A 15,078-nucleotide genomic window follows, 5' to 3' on the forward strand; every position below is an offset into this window, starting at 1 on the left:
GGGGTCAGGTTTGGGACCAGGACGGTACTGGTCGTGGAGATGAGTTTGGGAAGGTTCAATTCCATTCTGGGGGAGACTGAGGAATCTCGACCTGAGGGCTTTTTTTTTTTTCTTTCAGTGCTTAGCATTTGCTGAGGAGCCGCCTTGGCCTCAGGTTCTCTTTGTAAGATTTTCAAATTATTGATTCAGTTTCTTACTCATTCGAGACCTGCCCAGATTGTTTCTTTACAAAAATTTTAAATTATGTTTTTGTGTCTGTCTGTGCAGATGAGTTCAGGGTCCACAGAGGCCAGAGGTTTTGGGTTCCCTGAAGCCATAGTTACAGGTGGCTGTGGTTGTGAACTGTCCAGTGTAGGTGACAGGAACTGGTTTTGTGGCCTTATCTCCTGTTGAGTGATGTGTCTATTTGAAGTTGCTCAGCCTCTCTTGCAGCCCCCAGCCCCATACCTCCCTTTTGAGTGTGGTCAGTTCAGAGTACCATTCTTCCTCTTTTCCATCACTGGACATCTCAGCCCCAGTGCTTTCCTTCGGTAGACAAAGGCTTGCCTGCTGTCACAACTCTTCAGATAGGTACCTTTGCCCTCCTTGAGCCTCTGTGGCTTTTCTGATTTAAACGAGATGGGTTTTGCTGCAACTGTATTGTTTCTGTTCCTGCTGCTCTCTTGATCTCCGTTTGCCTTTCTTTTTCTATACCAGTTGGACAGAAGGCTATGTTGCCACTGAGGTGAGACTTTTCTAGCAGCAATTTTTGGTGTTGGGCATTTTCCCGTTGTTAGTCAGGTATTCTGCTGTGGCGCTGTGTCCCTGGCCTGCGTCTTCACGTAGACACCCCAGAGCACTGCTGTGGCAAGTCCCCCATGTTCTATTTGAATGGACTCTCAGAGGTAACACAGTTCTGCTTGAGGCACACATCTGTGATCTCAGCACTTAGGAGGTGGATGCAGGAGCAGTCGAGAGTTATAAGTCATCCTCTGCTACATGGTGAGTTTGAGGCCAGTCTGTGATACATAAGACCGCAACCTCAAAGCAAGCAAGGGGAGCTGGGGAGATGGCTCAGTGGCTAAGAGCACAGACTGCTCTTATAGAGAACCTGGGTTCAGTTCTCAGCACCCACGTGGCTGTTCATAACCATGTCTAACTCCAGTTTCAAGGGATCTGATGCCCTTTTCTGGCCTCCATGGATGCTGCATGGATGTGGTGCACAGAGATACATGCAGACAAAACACACATACATGTAAAATAAAAGTAAAATTTTTTTAAAGGTTTAAAACCAAGCAAGCAGGCAAACAAACAAAACTCCCCACCTAAACCCCAAATCAAATTTAAATTAAAGATAGAAACCGTGGCTCTGGTTTTAAGAGCAGCTTCGCCATTTAATTTCCTCACCAGTAATGTCTGCATGATCCAGTTCCATCCAGTTCTTCCATATTCTTGAATGAGGCTATGCCAGGGCCTGGAAAACACAGAAGTGGATGCTCACAGTCAGCTATTGGATGGAACACAGGGCCCCCAATGGAGGAGCTAGAGAAAGTACCCAAGGAGCTAAAGGGGTCTGCAACCCTATAGATGGAACAACTATATGAACTAACCAGTACCCCCGGAGCTCATGTCTCTAGCTGCATATGTATCAGAAGATGGCCTAGTTGGCCATCATTGGGAAGAGAGGCCCCTTGGTCTTACAAACTTTATATGCCTCAGTATGGGGGAACGCCAGGGCCAAGAAGTGGAAGTGGGTGGGTAGGGGAGCAGGGTAGGGGGAGGGTATAGGGGACTTTTGGGATAGCATTTGAAATGTAAATAATGTAAATAAAGAAAATACCTAATTAAAAAAATAAATTAAAAAAAAGAAAAAGAAAATAGACGGCATTACTATTTTGTATTTCAGCTGTCCCGATAGGAGTAGAGTCATGGCTGATTTTACTTAGTGTTTTGGCTGTAAGGACATTTTATCAGTATATATAAAATTCATAGTGAGTGATGGGTTTCCTAAAGATGCCTCATTCAATGGTGTTGACTATACTCTCCCCGTCCCCCACACCCCTTTCCTCTTCTGCCTCTCATATTCTCCTTCCATTTTCTCAGAGGATCTTTTTAGGATTCCCCTGTGAGAGAAAAACAAGCAGGTATTTTTCTAGGTCTGTCTTATTTAACTTCATATGATATCCGATCACATCTATTTTCTCCTATAAAGGATATTTCATCTTTCATTATGGCTGAGTAACACTCCATCATGTATCTGATGGAACTGATCCCATCACATACTGTGCGGGTATCTCTGGTGCTGATTCTGGCTCCAGCCTCGTGGGCTTATAGCTGTCTATGTCTTCTTTGTTAAACATTCTTCTGTTTCCTTTGTTCTGACCTGGCTTGTCATGGTTTGGGATCTCACTGCTGAGCGTTGAGTACTCTGCGAGGCAAGTGTGTGGTTTACAAATGTTCACTGTGGTTTGTGTCTTTGTCCCTTCATCAGGGCTGTCAGAAAGGGGAGGCTTTGATCTCCCTGTAGTCCTGCCTAGGCCTCTGCATCTCTGCACTGCACTGTGTGCAGGAGTTCAAGCAGGTGCTGCCTCATCAGCACCCTGAAGAATTCTTCCTAGATTTACTGAAAGCTTCATGGTTTCACAAAAGGCTATCAAACATTTTCATAAAATTCTGTTTGACACTTATTTTTCCTGTGGATATGTAACTTTTCCAGCATTGTTGGCTGTAAATGACCCTGTCCCACTGAACTGTCTATGGCCTGGGAACCAGCTGGGTGCATGCGCGCCTGTGTGCACAGATATGAGCATGTTCCTGTGCATCTGTATATGTGCACATAGGCCTTTGTTCCCTGTCCTGGGATCTCTCTTAGGTCTACAGTTATGTCTCTTGTCTCTCCACCAGAACCAGCCATACTTGACTACTGTAGTAATACTACATAATAAAGCTTAAACCTGGATAGATTCTTCTTTCCTTTTCTTTTGCAGTAGCATGTGTGTGTGCGCGTGTATGTGCGCGCATGTGTACATTTCTGTAAGCTGATGACCTAGCCCAGGGATCCCATTGTGCTAGACAAGCTAGAGAGCTAGGCTCAGCAGTTAAGAGCACTGGCTGCTCTTGTAGAGGACCTAGGTTCAATTCCCAGCACCCACATGATATAGATCACAACTGACTTTAGCCCCAGTTCCAGGGGATTTGATGCCTCCTTCTGACTTCTGAGGACATTGTACACACATGTTATGCATACATACATGTAATCAGAACACACATACACATAAAGTAAAAATAAGTCTTTAAAAATAGATATGTGGTTTCTTTCATCATTGTGTAGAGTCAAAGCACAGCTCCTAGACATGTTTTTATTGTATTTATACCTAAGAATTAATTTTTTACATTTATCTGTTTAGTACATGTTGGATGAGTTAGGTGTGCCTGTGGAAGTGAGAGGTCACTCAGGGGGAATCAGTTCTCTCCTTCCATCATGAAGACCCAGGGGTTGAACTCAGGTTCTGAGGTTTGGCAGCAAGCGCCTTTCTCTGTTGAGCCATCTTGATGGCTCTGAGTGTTCATCTTATAATCTGTGATCTCCATGTCTCAATGTATTATTTCTGGAGTATTCTTGATTTTCTAGACTCCTTGTGGTGTTCTCTAATTGAGAGGCAGGATAGCTTGCTTGTAGACAGGTTTTAATTTCTTTTTACCATGTTGTACTCCTGGTGCTGTGCTCTGCAGTAGCAGCAGTGAGAGATGACACCTTCACCTCATCCCGTGGGTACAAGCTTTTCCAGTAAAACACCTGTTCCTTCACTTTTTAATGACTGCAAGTTGATGGGTTTCCTGGTAGGTATTTTGTTTGTTTGTTTGTTTGTTTGTTTTGTTTTGTTTTTTTGAGACAGGGTTTCTCTGTATAGCCCTGGCTGTCCTGGAACTCACTTTGTAGACCTGGCTGGCCTCGAACTCAGAAATCCGCCCGCCTCTGCCTCCCGAGTGCTGGGATTAAAGGCGTGCACCACCATGCCTGGCTCCTGGTAGGTATTAAGATGAGAAAATTTCCATCTTGTTTTTAATGAGAGTCTTTGCCACAGATAGATGCTAAATTTTGTTAATTTTTTTTCAGGATGACACCTTTTAAAAATTAACTTTTAAAAACAAAATATTGAACCAGCCTTGCATCCTGGAATGAACTCCACTTGGTGTATATTTATTTTCATATATGGTTGAATTATAGTTGGCAATATATATTTATATACAAATAATATATAGAGAGAGAGCCAGAGTCTCAGAATCTCAGATATCCTAGGCTGACTTTGCACTCACTATGTAGCTAAAGGTGACTTTTGAACTCTACCTCTCTAGTGCTGTGATTACAGGTGGCCACCACCATGCACCATTTATGCAGTGTTAGGAATGGAACTGAGGATTCTACCAAGTGAGCTGTAACCCCAGCCCCATTTGTGGATATTTTTCATGTTCATTGCTTGGTTTCGTGTTCATCTAATATTGATACCATGGTTCTTCACAAAACCTTATTTATTTTTCTGTTGTTGATATCAGTGTTCTTACTGAGGGCTTCATTCAGTGAACTGGGACATGTTCTCTGTTTTCTAGGACACATTGTGCAGAGTTGGAATTATTAATGTTTCTCTTACAGATATTTTACAACATTTTTAATAGTTTCATACATGCATTTAATGTATGCTGTTTTTTTTTTCACCATCTCCTAACCACTCTCACTTCAAGTCTCCTTTAAATATTTTATGCAATTCCCCAGTGAAATCAGGTATTCCATAGGCCTCTTTTTCATGCAAAGCTGGGTTTTAAAACTAGGAATTAAACTTCCTAATAAATATAGGGAATTATCCAAACTACCTATTCACATTGGGCATGTTTTAATTTCATTTCTTGATGAATTGGCTTATTTCATTCTTACTATGAAATATACATGTGTGAAGCTGATTATAGTATTCTGCCATAGCTGTTCTCTGTACAGTTGCTTCCTGCCTTGTCCATGAGGTATGTTGTCTGTCTGGTCTGTGCTGATGCCTCCTAACTTGTCCAAGGGATATGTTTTTATGCTGATGCCTCCTGTGTCCTCCATAAAGTATCTGTGTGGTCTATGCTGATGCCTCCTGCCTTGTCCACAGGGTATGTTGGCTGTGTAATCTATGCTGATGCCTCCTGTATCGTCCATAGAGTTTCAGTGTGATCTGTTGCTGATGCCCCCTGCCTTATCTACGAGATCTGTTGTCTGTATGGTCTATGCTGATGCCTCCTGTATCATCTTTAGGGGTCTGTGTGGTCTGTGCTGATGCCTCCTGCCTAGTCCACAGGGTATGTTGGCTGTGTGATCTATGCTGATGCCTCCTGTATCGTCCATAGGGTGTCTATGTGGTCAGTGCTGATGCCTCAACACTTTTCTTTGTATGAGTTATAGCATTATAACTGATGTGTATGCAGTGTATACTGCTCAAGTCAAGCTGAGTAACATTTCCACCTTTTCATGTTGTTTCCATATATTGGTCACCTTCAATACCTTCTCTAGTTATTTTGAAACATATGATTACTTGTAGAATATAATTGTTCTATTGTGCTCTATACCTCTAGGGTTGTTTCCCTCTTGTGCTATGTTCTGATATCCATTATCCATCCTATCATTATCTCCTCTCTCCACTCCATATCCTGGATTCTTGATACCCCTCTTCTAGTATGTGCTCCTATTCACTCTACTTCTTAAGTTCTACAATGGGGCTATGTGGAATTTGTCTTTCTGTGCCTGGCTTATTTCTCCTCATATGATGGCTACTAGGTCCTCCTGATTTGCCTATATGTTTGCAAAATTTGGTGTCTATTTTCAAGCTTCTAGAGATAGGAATACAGAATTTGAGATTCTTAATTGTAATGTATATGTTGAGCACTATGAGTTCTCATGAACAATTGAAAAAAAATGTGTTGTGTGGTTGCTCAGTGGGATGAAAGCTGCCCCTTTCCTGTCAGACTGTCAGGTTTTTCATGCTCTTTGCTGCCCTTGTTTGTGCATGTATATCAGGATTGCTGTCTACTGTTGCCACAGCTGTCTTGATTGTCTTGGACTTATGTTGTAGAATGTGTCTTGCATCATTTCTATTTTCTACCTGTCTGTGGCATTGTATTAAAACTAAATTTTTGTCCTCATATAATTATGTTTTTAAAAAGAACCTGCTTTATTTTTTAGTTGCCCATACTTCTGACCATTTACATTTAATGGAATTACTGCATGCAAGGGCTTATGCTAGTTCTTTGGGGTTTTCTGTTTTCTTTTCCTTCCTTTTTGTGGGTTATGCAAATCTTTACGTGGAGTCTCGTTTTGGCTTATCTGCATTAAGTAGTATTTTTGAGTTCATCTGTTGCATAACTGTTTGCTCTAGGCACTGCACACACTAGCTTTATTATCACTTACTGTGGAACTTGTTTGAGTAGAATGTATACTTTATTATTTTATGATCCTCTGCCCTCCCCACTTGTAATTGCCAAGTATTTCCTTTATGCGAATTTAGATTTTTATCAAATGTGCTACAGTTTTTAAAAAAAAATTTAGAAAATTTGAGAAGGGGGGAATATTGCACATTTTTGCTCACCATATGCATTTTCCCCTCCTGCTTCACAGTCCTGCTTCTTTAATTATTTCTTTTTTTGAAGAGGTTACTTTATCCATCCTTTAAAAACATTGCATTTATTATTATTGTCTATGTGCATATGTGTGTATAATGTATGCATGTGAGGTTGGTACATATGCCATAACACACAGTTGGAGGTCAGAGGACAACTTTGTGAAGTTGTTTTTCTCCTTGCAGCTTGCTGTTGCTGTGGTGAAACACTCTGACAAAAAGCAATATGGAGAGGAATGGGTTTATTTGGTTTACACATTCAGGTCACAGAGAAAGTGTGAGGGAAAGTCTTCGATTGGTGAGAGAAGTCAGGGCAAGGACTTGAAGCAGAAACCACGGAGGAACACAACTTTCTGGCTCACTTACAGGCTCATGCTTAGTGCCTTGGGCCCTCCAACATTAATTAACAATCAAGACAGTTTCCTACAGACATGCCCACAGGCCAATCTGACCTGGGCAATCCCTCAGCTGAGACCTTTCTCAGGTAACTCTAGGCTGTGTCAAATTGACAATCAAAGCTGATTAAGACAGGTGAGTTCTGGAGATTAACTCAGGTCATGGGGTCTATACTTGTAGTGCCATCTTGCTGGCCCTACTCTGGCCACCTTGACAACAGGTCTGCTGCTGATGGATTCATGTGAGTTCTTTTCTTTGTTCTTCCCACACACAGAGCATTTGGCAGTCCCCCCTGTCTTTACTTGCTAAGTCCTGGGCTGCCTTCTTTTGACTCCATTGTTGTTGATGAGAAATTCAGCATTTTTTTTTCATGGCCCCTGCCTTATATTGTGTAAGGCATTGTGTTCCTTAATTTGTTTTCTAGACTTTTCCATTGGCATTATTTTTCCATTGGCATCATTAATAATGACGTAACTTAATATGAACTTTCATGGGTTTATCCTCTTCTCTTTTCCCTCCTTCTCTTCTTCTTCTTCTTCTTCTTCTTCTTCTTCTTCTTCTTCTTCTTCTTCTTCTTCTTCTTCTTCTTCTTCTTCTTCTGGGTTCCAATGTAGCCCAGGCTAGCCTAGAACACACTATATAGTCAAGGCTGGCCTTGAATTTCGGATCCTCCTGCCTTTACCTCTTTGGTGCCGGGATTTTAGATATGCACCATCACTCTTGGATAACTCTTGTTTTTTAGTGCTGCCTCCATAGAGAAGGTGGGCATGAACCTTGCCTCACTTCCTTTAGGGAGAGCTGGAGTTCATAGCCTCTACAGATCCCAACCTGGAGAAATCTCTGTCTCTCCTGGAAGCTGTGGGAATTCTGGCCCTCCATATGCCTTCTACTGATGTCATTGGTGGAGTAGCCTTGCCCCTGGACAGTGTGGCAGCTCTGCCTCTATTTATCTTCTGATGATAGCCCAGTGCACAGTGATGGACGTATTGTGGCTGCTAGGTGACTGGAGGCCCAGGCTCCCTGAGATGGCCAAGCAGGTACTGGAGGGAAGGAGAGCATCCTTGATGCCAGTGGTTATATCTCTCTCCCCACCTCCCTGCCTGGCAGAGGTAGGGGCCCTGGTACAGCCACTCAGCTTAGAAATCCGTGCTCTCACTTGGCCTTTCTGCTGGGGCAGGTATAGACTGGCTCTGAGTGTCTGGCCAGAGTTGCTAAAATGTACTTTGAATGAAGAGAGAGCTTTGGTTGTGGGATTTCACCCATCCCACTAGGGTTTCTGGCTTGTTCTGTGTGATTTTGTAACTCTTTCTAGGACAGCATGAACACTGATTACCAAAGTACAGACCAAAGGAATTATTCCACCAGAATCTACCTCAGTGGACCAGTGAGCATATCAGGATGACTCACAGGAGTGCATATGAGGGGTACTCTCAGGAAGATTCGTGACAGTTGCTCCCAGGAGCCATAGGTCAGGGCTACACATGCAGGAGCGTAGATGACTTAAACGCAGCTGCATCATTGGAAAAACCCACACCCAGCATGACTGATGACCCAAGAAAGCAGCATCCCACGGGCTCCTTGTACAGCTTGCAGGCAGCTCCACTGAAGAGCCCCACCCCCCAGCACCTGCCACTGTTCATAAAGACTTGATCTTATGCTCTTATGATCTTATGTTTCTTCATTTCCTCAGCTTTGATTTTCTTAGTCCTGGACACCTTGGGTCCCGGTTCCCTCCCTGAGGAAACAGGGGCACAACAAGCATGTGTGTGGGACGATGAGGCCAAAGACCAGGACACCCACAGGTGTCCCCACTGGCCACCTGTGGCCTGGCTCCTATTTAATTTGTGTCTGGTATCCGGGGCTCAGCTACACTGGGGAAGGGGACCAGCATAACTACTCCATGTGTGTAAAGAGAAAGTCCAACTGTTGGTTTGTTTTTAAGCTCAGAAAAACCAAGGTCTGTGGAGAGTTGGACCCTGTGCCCCTTGCAGTCCCACCTGACAGTGCCCTGGCTCCTGTCTTTACAGGTCCAGAAGCTTCTCCACTTTCCTCGCCATCCAGAGTGCAGGCTGTGGCTGCTGTAGGGAGCCTTCCTGTGGGACCTGGTGTGCTGACCCCTCTGGTAAGTTGGAACCTGGTTCCCTTGTCCTGTCACAGACACAGTGCTGATATTGCCCAAGACAAAACCATAAACCTGCCCGAATCATTGTTAGTTTCTGTGATTTGTGTGTGTGTCGTGTGTGTGTGTGTGTGTGCATGTGTGTCTGTGTTTGTGTTAAGTCTACACTGTGGCTTTCTCTCTTTTTAAAAGAATAAACTGCATGTGTATGGAGTGTGTGTATGTGTACAGGTACACATCTGTATGTGTATGGAGTGTGTGTGTGTGCATAGGTGCACATCTGTATATACACATGTGGTCTGGGTTGGACATCTTCCTCTCTTGTTTTCCAGCATACATTTAGAAGTAGGGCCTCTCACTAAGCCTGGAGCACAGCCTGGCTTTCTCTGCCCTCCATCACCAGCTTTGCAGATGTGTGCCGCCTTGTATGCACAGCTTTCTGTGGGTACTGGGGATCTGAACTCAGGTTCTCAGACCTAGGCAGCAGGCACTTTATCTTCTGAGCCAGCTCTCAGCCCCTATTGTATGGCTTTCGGTTGTCTTCTTTGTAGTGACTGTTGTGTCACAATGTCGATAGATCAGCTATGCCCCTGAGAGATGATCTTGAATATTTCGCTTTCCCAAAGCATTCTGGGTCACTTCAAGCCATGTTCTCTACCGGTGGGTGCCTCAAACACCTGCCAGTGCTTCTTCAGCCTAGAGGGTTCGCCCAAACTTGGGATGTGCTTTATCAGCCTTCCTGCTTGGGTTGGCCTTTTCAGGAGGGGGAGAGAAATAGATGCGGATGAGCGGGGCTGGTAGTGCATATGTGTCTTGGAGGGTGGGTATGGGGTCCAGTGTCTCATTTCCATTCAGGGGCTGACTGTGGCTCCAGGCTAGTGCCTGCCTACTGCCTTTTCCAAAAATAACATTTTAGTCTGTTGATTGTGCTAGAATACACACAGCACAAACTTCCCACGTAGCAGTTTCCAGTGGATAGTTTGATGACTTTTTCTCTGTCATGTGGTCATTCCCAGTGGCTTTCCAGAAGGAGGCTCTGCCCTCTTGGACACTCCCTCCCTCCACCCCCCAGACTTTCCGTGTATATGGGTCTGACTGGGGACTGACACAATGGAATGAAATCTGACCAGGGTGTGATGTCTGTTCCATGTTGGAGTGTGTGTCCGAGCCTCAGTTTTTCTTATAGGGGCCATTTTGCATTTGGGGAGGCGTATTGCATCATATGGCTGTGTCACGTGGGTAGATGTTTTCCTTTCTCTTGGATAGATGCTTTGCAGTGGGTGCTGTGGGACTCTTGAATTTCCAAGAGCTGGGTGATGACTGCCATCCTAGTGGATATGCAGAGCTGTCCCATCGTGGTGTGGAAGGACTTCATTTGGCCATCAGCAGCAGGCCCTTTGTGGTATCTGTGCTGTGGGAGGTCAACCCACCTCTTTATCCTGAGAAATTTGAGGTCTGGGAGCCTAAGGGTTGGGTTTTTGCCTACAGAACCGTACAGTGGTTTCTGCTGAATAACTTCGTGTGCACAGGGCTGGGTGTGTACAATCAGATGTGGCTGGGCTGTACGTGGGGAGACAGCAGCTGGATGTCACCATCATTTTAGTCAGGGCCTTGGGTCCTTGGCTGTCTTGCTGGGGAGAGAATGAGTCACCCCAAGGTTCTGTGGGGCCTAGCCTCATGCTCAGCAGTTCCTCACATATGTGCCAGAGAACCATAATTGAGAAAACTGGTCCTTGTTGACCTGACATGTCAGCCCCAGGCCTGTGATCATAGGTAGGATCTATGCCAGGAGATGAAGCCTGGAGGACCCAAGATTGGGTAGAGTGTGGACAGGGAATGTGGACCTGTCTTCCTAGGAGTTTGGCTTTATCAAATAGGTGTTACTCTTCCATCTTCATGCTGTCTATGCAATGTGAGCAAAATCAGGTCACTCTGTCCCCTTGCTGACCAGAGCCTAGTCTGTAATGGGGTACCATGGGAACCAATGACCCTCTCTTGGTGAGTGCTACTTAGCTGGATGGCAATGGCTGAGCTCAAGGACCTACCCAAAGCTGATGAACCATCTTTATCATCTCTGAGATTGCTTTGGGGGACCTGCCACCAGAAGCATGTGACAGGTTGGCAGATGGCCCTAAACCCACAGAATCCTGATCCCTTGATCTTGTGTGGCCCCAAGGGAACTGGCAACAAGACTGAGTTGAGGGAGGGCCTTGTGTATGGGAGATGGCCTGGATAATCTTGCTAGTCTAATGTCATTAAAGCCCTTGTATAGGGGCTGAGAGAAGCTTGGAGAGAGAGAAGATGATGCCTCAAGAAGCCAAGGCAGAACCTGGAGAGATGCAGCCATGGGGGCAGGTGGGTAAAGTGCTTATTGTGAGAGCCTGGGGACCTGCCTGGGTTTGATCCTCAGAACCCACAGAAATGTAGAAGGAGAGGATGTAGGATGTAGAGGATGTCGTTGGGCGAGGGTTGGGTAGTAGGGAAGCCCGGGGACACCGCTCCAGGGGTGGGGAAGCACAGACTGAGGAGCAGGACAGCCAGAGCTGGCTCAGGGGTCCCTGGGCCTACAACGTGGCCGGGGCCATCTGGTTTTTAGGTTCTCAGGGTCATCTGGTTCTTAGGCTCTTAGGGTCATCTGGTTCTTAGGCTCTTGGACACCCAGGCACCACTGAAAGCTGTGGAAGAGCTGAGAACAGAGTGGGGGGCCCACGGGCTGGATCTGGCCTGGGGTTGAGGGAGAAAAGGGGAGAGCTCCAGCTGGTCCCTTGGGGAGAGTTCTTGGGTTGATGGGCAGCAGTCTTGAGCTTGACTTGGTGGCAACCATGAATGGGAGCACAGACTGTCTTCTATGGAAGATTAGACAGGGGCTCCATGGTTCCCTACTGCAGATCCCAGCGAAAAGAGACAGTCCGTGGTTTTAAGGCATTTATTGTCATGGTGGAAAGTGAATGAATAAAACCATACCCCGTTTCTCAGGGTGGGCCTGAGACCTTTTGCAGGGAGGAGTCTCTGAGAAGAAAAACTTACTGGCTAAGCCCTCCAGGCCTTTAGGTACCTCATTAAAATGGAGATCTGTCTTGAGCCTATGTGACCACAGGTCATGTCCTCTACATGTGGAGGGGCTTGGGGCATTGCCCTTACATAACTGTTGGCCACAAATCTATGGAGGGCTGTGGCTACTGACAGGGACCTGGTGCCTGGGAACAGGCTAAGCATCTACCATCCCTTCAAGGTCTCTGGGGTTTCAAGCCTTAGCTCAACTGGGAACCAAGCTACCTTTCATGGTCCCACAAGAGGACAGACTCCATCAAACAGTTCTCTGATCTTGATATGTGTGACATACATACATCTTATATACACACAATGATGATGATGATGACAACAATGAAGAAGAATAAGAGGAGGAGGAGGAGGAGGAGGAGGAGGAGGAGGAGGAGGAGAAGGAGAAGGAGAAGGAGAAGGAGAAGGAGAAGGAGAAGGAGAAGAAGAAAGAAGATACAGCCATGGCCCAGGGATGTCTAAAGCCACAGGAACTGAGAGAAGCAGGGGGATGCTCTTCTGGGCTTTGAGGCTCTGGGAGAGTGCAGTATTGCTTACATAGATCCAGCTGGGGGTTCTGAGTTGTTGACATTGGCTTCCAAGAGCAAAATCTCTGCTGCTTGAGACCAGGCTTTTGTACTTTGTGGAATGGTTGTAGGAGACCGCCACAGGATGTGATGGGCTCCTTTTCAAGCCTCTGGCTTTCACTCAGCAAGAAGACAGGTGTGAGCATCCATTTCTGAGGGCTCAGGTTCCCTTGACAGCACACTGGTTACTGTGGGAACACCTGGTGGCAGTTTCCTAGGTGGACAGCAAGGATGGCAGGCAGCACTGTGATCTTTGGGATCCTGAGGCTGTGGGGAGGATTAGCTTTTGTGACCATAGTGGATGAGGTAGAGGTTGATAAAAGGACCTGGCTTGAGGTAATACATTGGAGATACAGGAAGATACTTGATATCCTGCTGTGAATTCTGCTTGAGCATACACTGGAGTACTCGTGTGCATGTAACACACACACACACACACACACACACACAGACATCAGGCCCAGAAAAGTTGGCCTGGTCTATGACATGATGCACATCAGATCTTCAATATGAGGGACTCTCAGGGAACGTTGCAGGAATCAAAGGTGAGGCAGGAAGGTGGATAAGAGACCACCAGGACATCACCTACCCCAGGAACTGTGGGCCAGTTTTGGCTGTCACTCCATGTGTGGTCCGTGAGTCTAGAACTCTCTGGACCTGCACAATAGCGGCTTCATGTTTTCACCTGAGAGAGTAAAATGCAGCTAGAGAGTCAACATCAGCACCGTGGGCTTTGTAAACTGCAGCTTTGAGAAAGTGTGTCTTGTTAAACCTGAAATGTCACAGTGAGGATCAGGCTCAAGTGCGCGCGAAGGTGGCAACAGTGATTGAAGGCAGGCAGAAGAGAGCCGGTGCCGGGGATGTGCAGGCTGCAATATGAATTGAGCCCTTGGCTTTGAGAGCCTGTGGAGGTAAAGTGGGGCTCACAGCCACTTCCTTAGAAGTCCTGCCCTAGGAGAGGCACACCAGAGATGGACAGGATCTAACAGCAAAGGTGGCTTGGCTTTCAGACCTTTGGCAAACAGTGTATGCTGTCCAGCAACTATGCCTCCAGGAGATGGGGTACAGGAGAGATGTGAGCAGGCACCATACATTGGACCAGAAGATGCCGCTGGAACATCATAGGTCACTGTAGAAGGCAAGACGGCCACATGGATACCATGCCTCATCAGGTAGGATTCTGATCACCTGAACTGTACATGATGGGCAGCCACCCTGTCTAGGATGAGCAGAGCCATGGCCAAAGCTGTAGGCATCCACACTGCTGTGAGCAGAATCAACAACAGGGATTCCAGAAGTCAGCAGAAGTCTAAGCGGATAGCCTCTGGCTAGGAAAAGAGGACTTTGCTTTAATGGGTAGGGGCCCAGTTTTATCTTTTAGGGTTATTTTTCTTGGCAATTTACAAATTGATGTAAGATTCACGTAAAACTTACTCTGGTGGCCGACTGGATCTGGAATCAACTGGAACAGTCCTCTGGGTGCTCCCGTGAAGGATTTTTTTTTTCTCAGATTATTTGAAGTAGGAAGACAGACCTACACTTGATGTCAGCAGCAGCCCAGATAAAAGAATGGAATGAAGGAAACGTTGCTTGCTTACCATTGCTCTCAGTGGCAAGTTCAGAGGCCGACCACTGAGCATATCACCAATACCTGGACCAATTTTATCAGCCTTCTGCTGTAGACAGAGTCCCAGCAGCCCTTCAGGACTGAGCAGCTGCCAAACTCTCCATCACTCTGGATGAGCTAGCTAGAGTTGAACTACCCAGACAGCATTGTGCAGGCCAGCATGACACATCCCCTTTTAAAATGCCCCCATCCTATTGGTGCTCTTCCACTGGAGAGTGCTGTCTCCTATGCTTACCACTGTAAAGTGTCCAAGTCAGTGGCTCCTGACTATGCTGTACAACCATACCACTGTCTCTTCTAGAATGTTCTTACCTCCCCAAGAAGAAACCCCTAGGTCAACAGCAATCATGCCTTACCTTCCCTTGGCTCTGAGTAACTACACTTCTGGACACTGTATAGAAATGGTTAGACAGGATATGGCCTTCTGTGCTGTGTGATTTCACTTGGCATAGGGTCCTCAAGGCTCATCCATACTGTAGCCTGTACCAGTGCCTTGCTCTTTTTCACAGCTGGAGAATATTCCATCGGCCTGGTTCCTTGTAGATTGATTCCTACTCCTTGATGATTGCCAGTGATGTGGTGATGAGGGGGAGGATGGCAGATAGACAAATGCTTTTACTGCTCATGGGTTTGGAGGAAGGAGGGAAACTGCCCACAAAGTGACAAGCCTCTCTTGGCTGGCAGACT

At 46.0% G+C, this 15,078-nt stretch overlaps 1 protein-coding gene across 19 annotated transcripts in view; it reads left to right on the plus strand.

Annotated features, from left to right (window-relative positions):
- Shank2 (SH3 and multiple ankyrin repeat domains 2) overlaps positions 1–15,078 on the plus strand; it is a 447,967-nt gene that overhangs the window by 14,800 nt on the left and 418,089 nt on the right. For all 19 annotated transcript variants that reach the window (XM_006508521.4, XM_006508520.4, XM_030242323.1 and 16 more), the window contains exon 2: positions 9,047–9,141. The gene's annotated coding sequence lies outside the window, so the exon portion shown is untranslated. The remainder of the gene's footprint in view (positions 1–9,046; positions 9,142–15,078) is intronic.

Source organism: Mus musculus, chromosome 7 (assembly GCF_000001635.26).
Source record: "Mus musculus strain C57BL/6J chromosome 7, GRCm38.p6 C57BL/6J".
Lineage (NCBI taxonomy): Eukaryota > Metazoa > Chordata > Mammalia > Rodentia > Muridae > Mus > Mus musculus.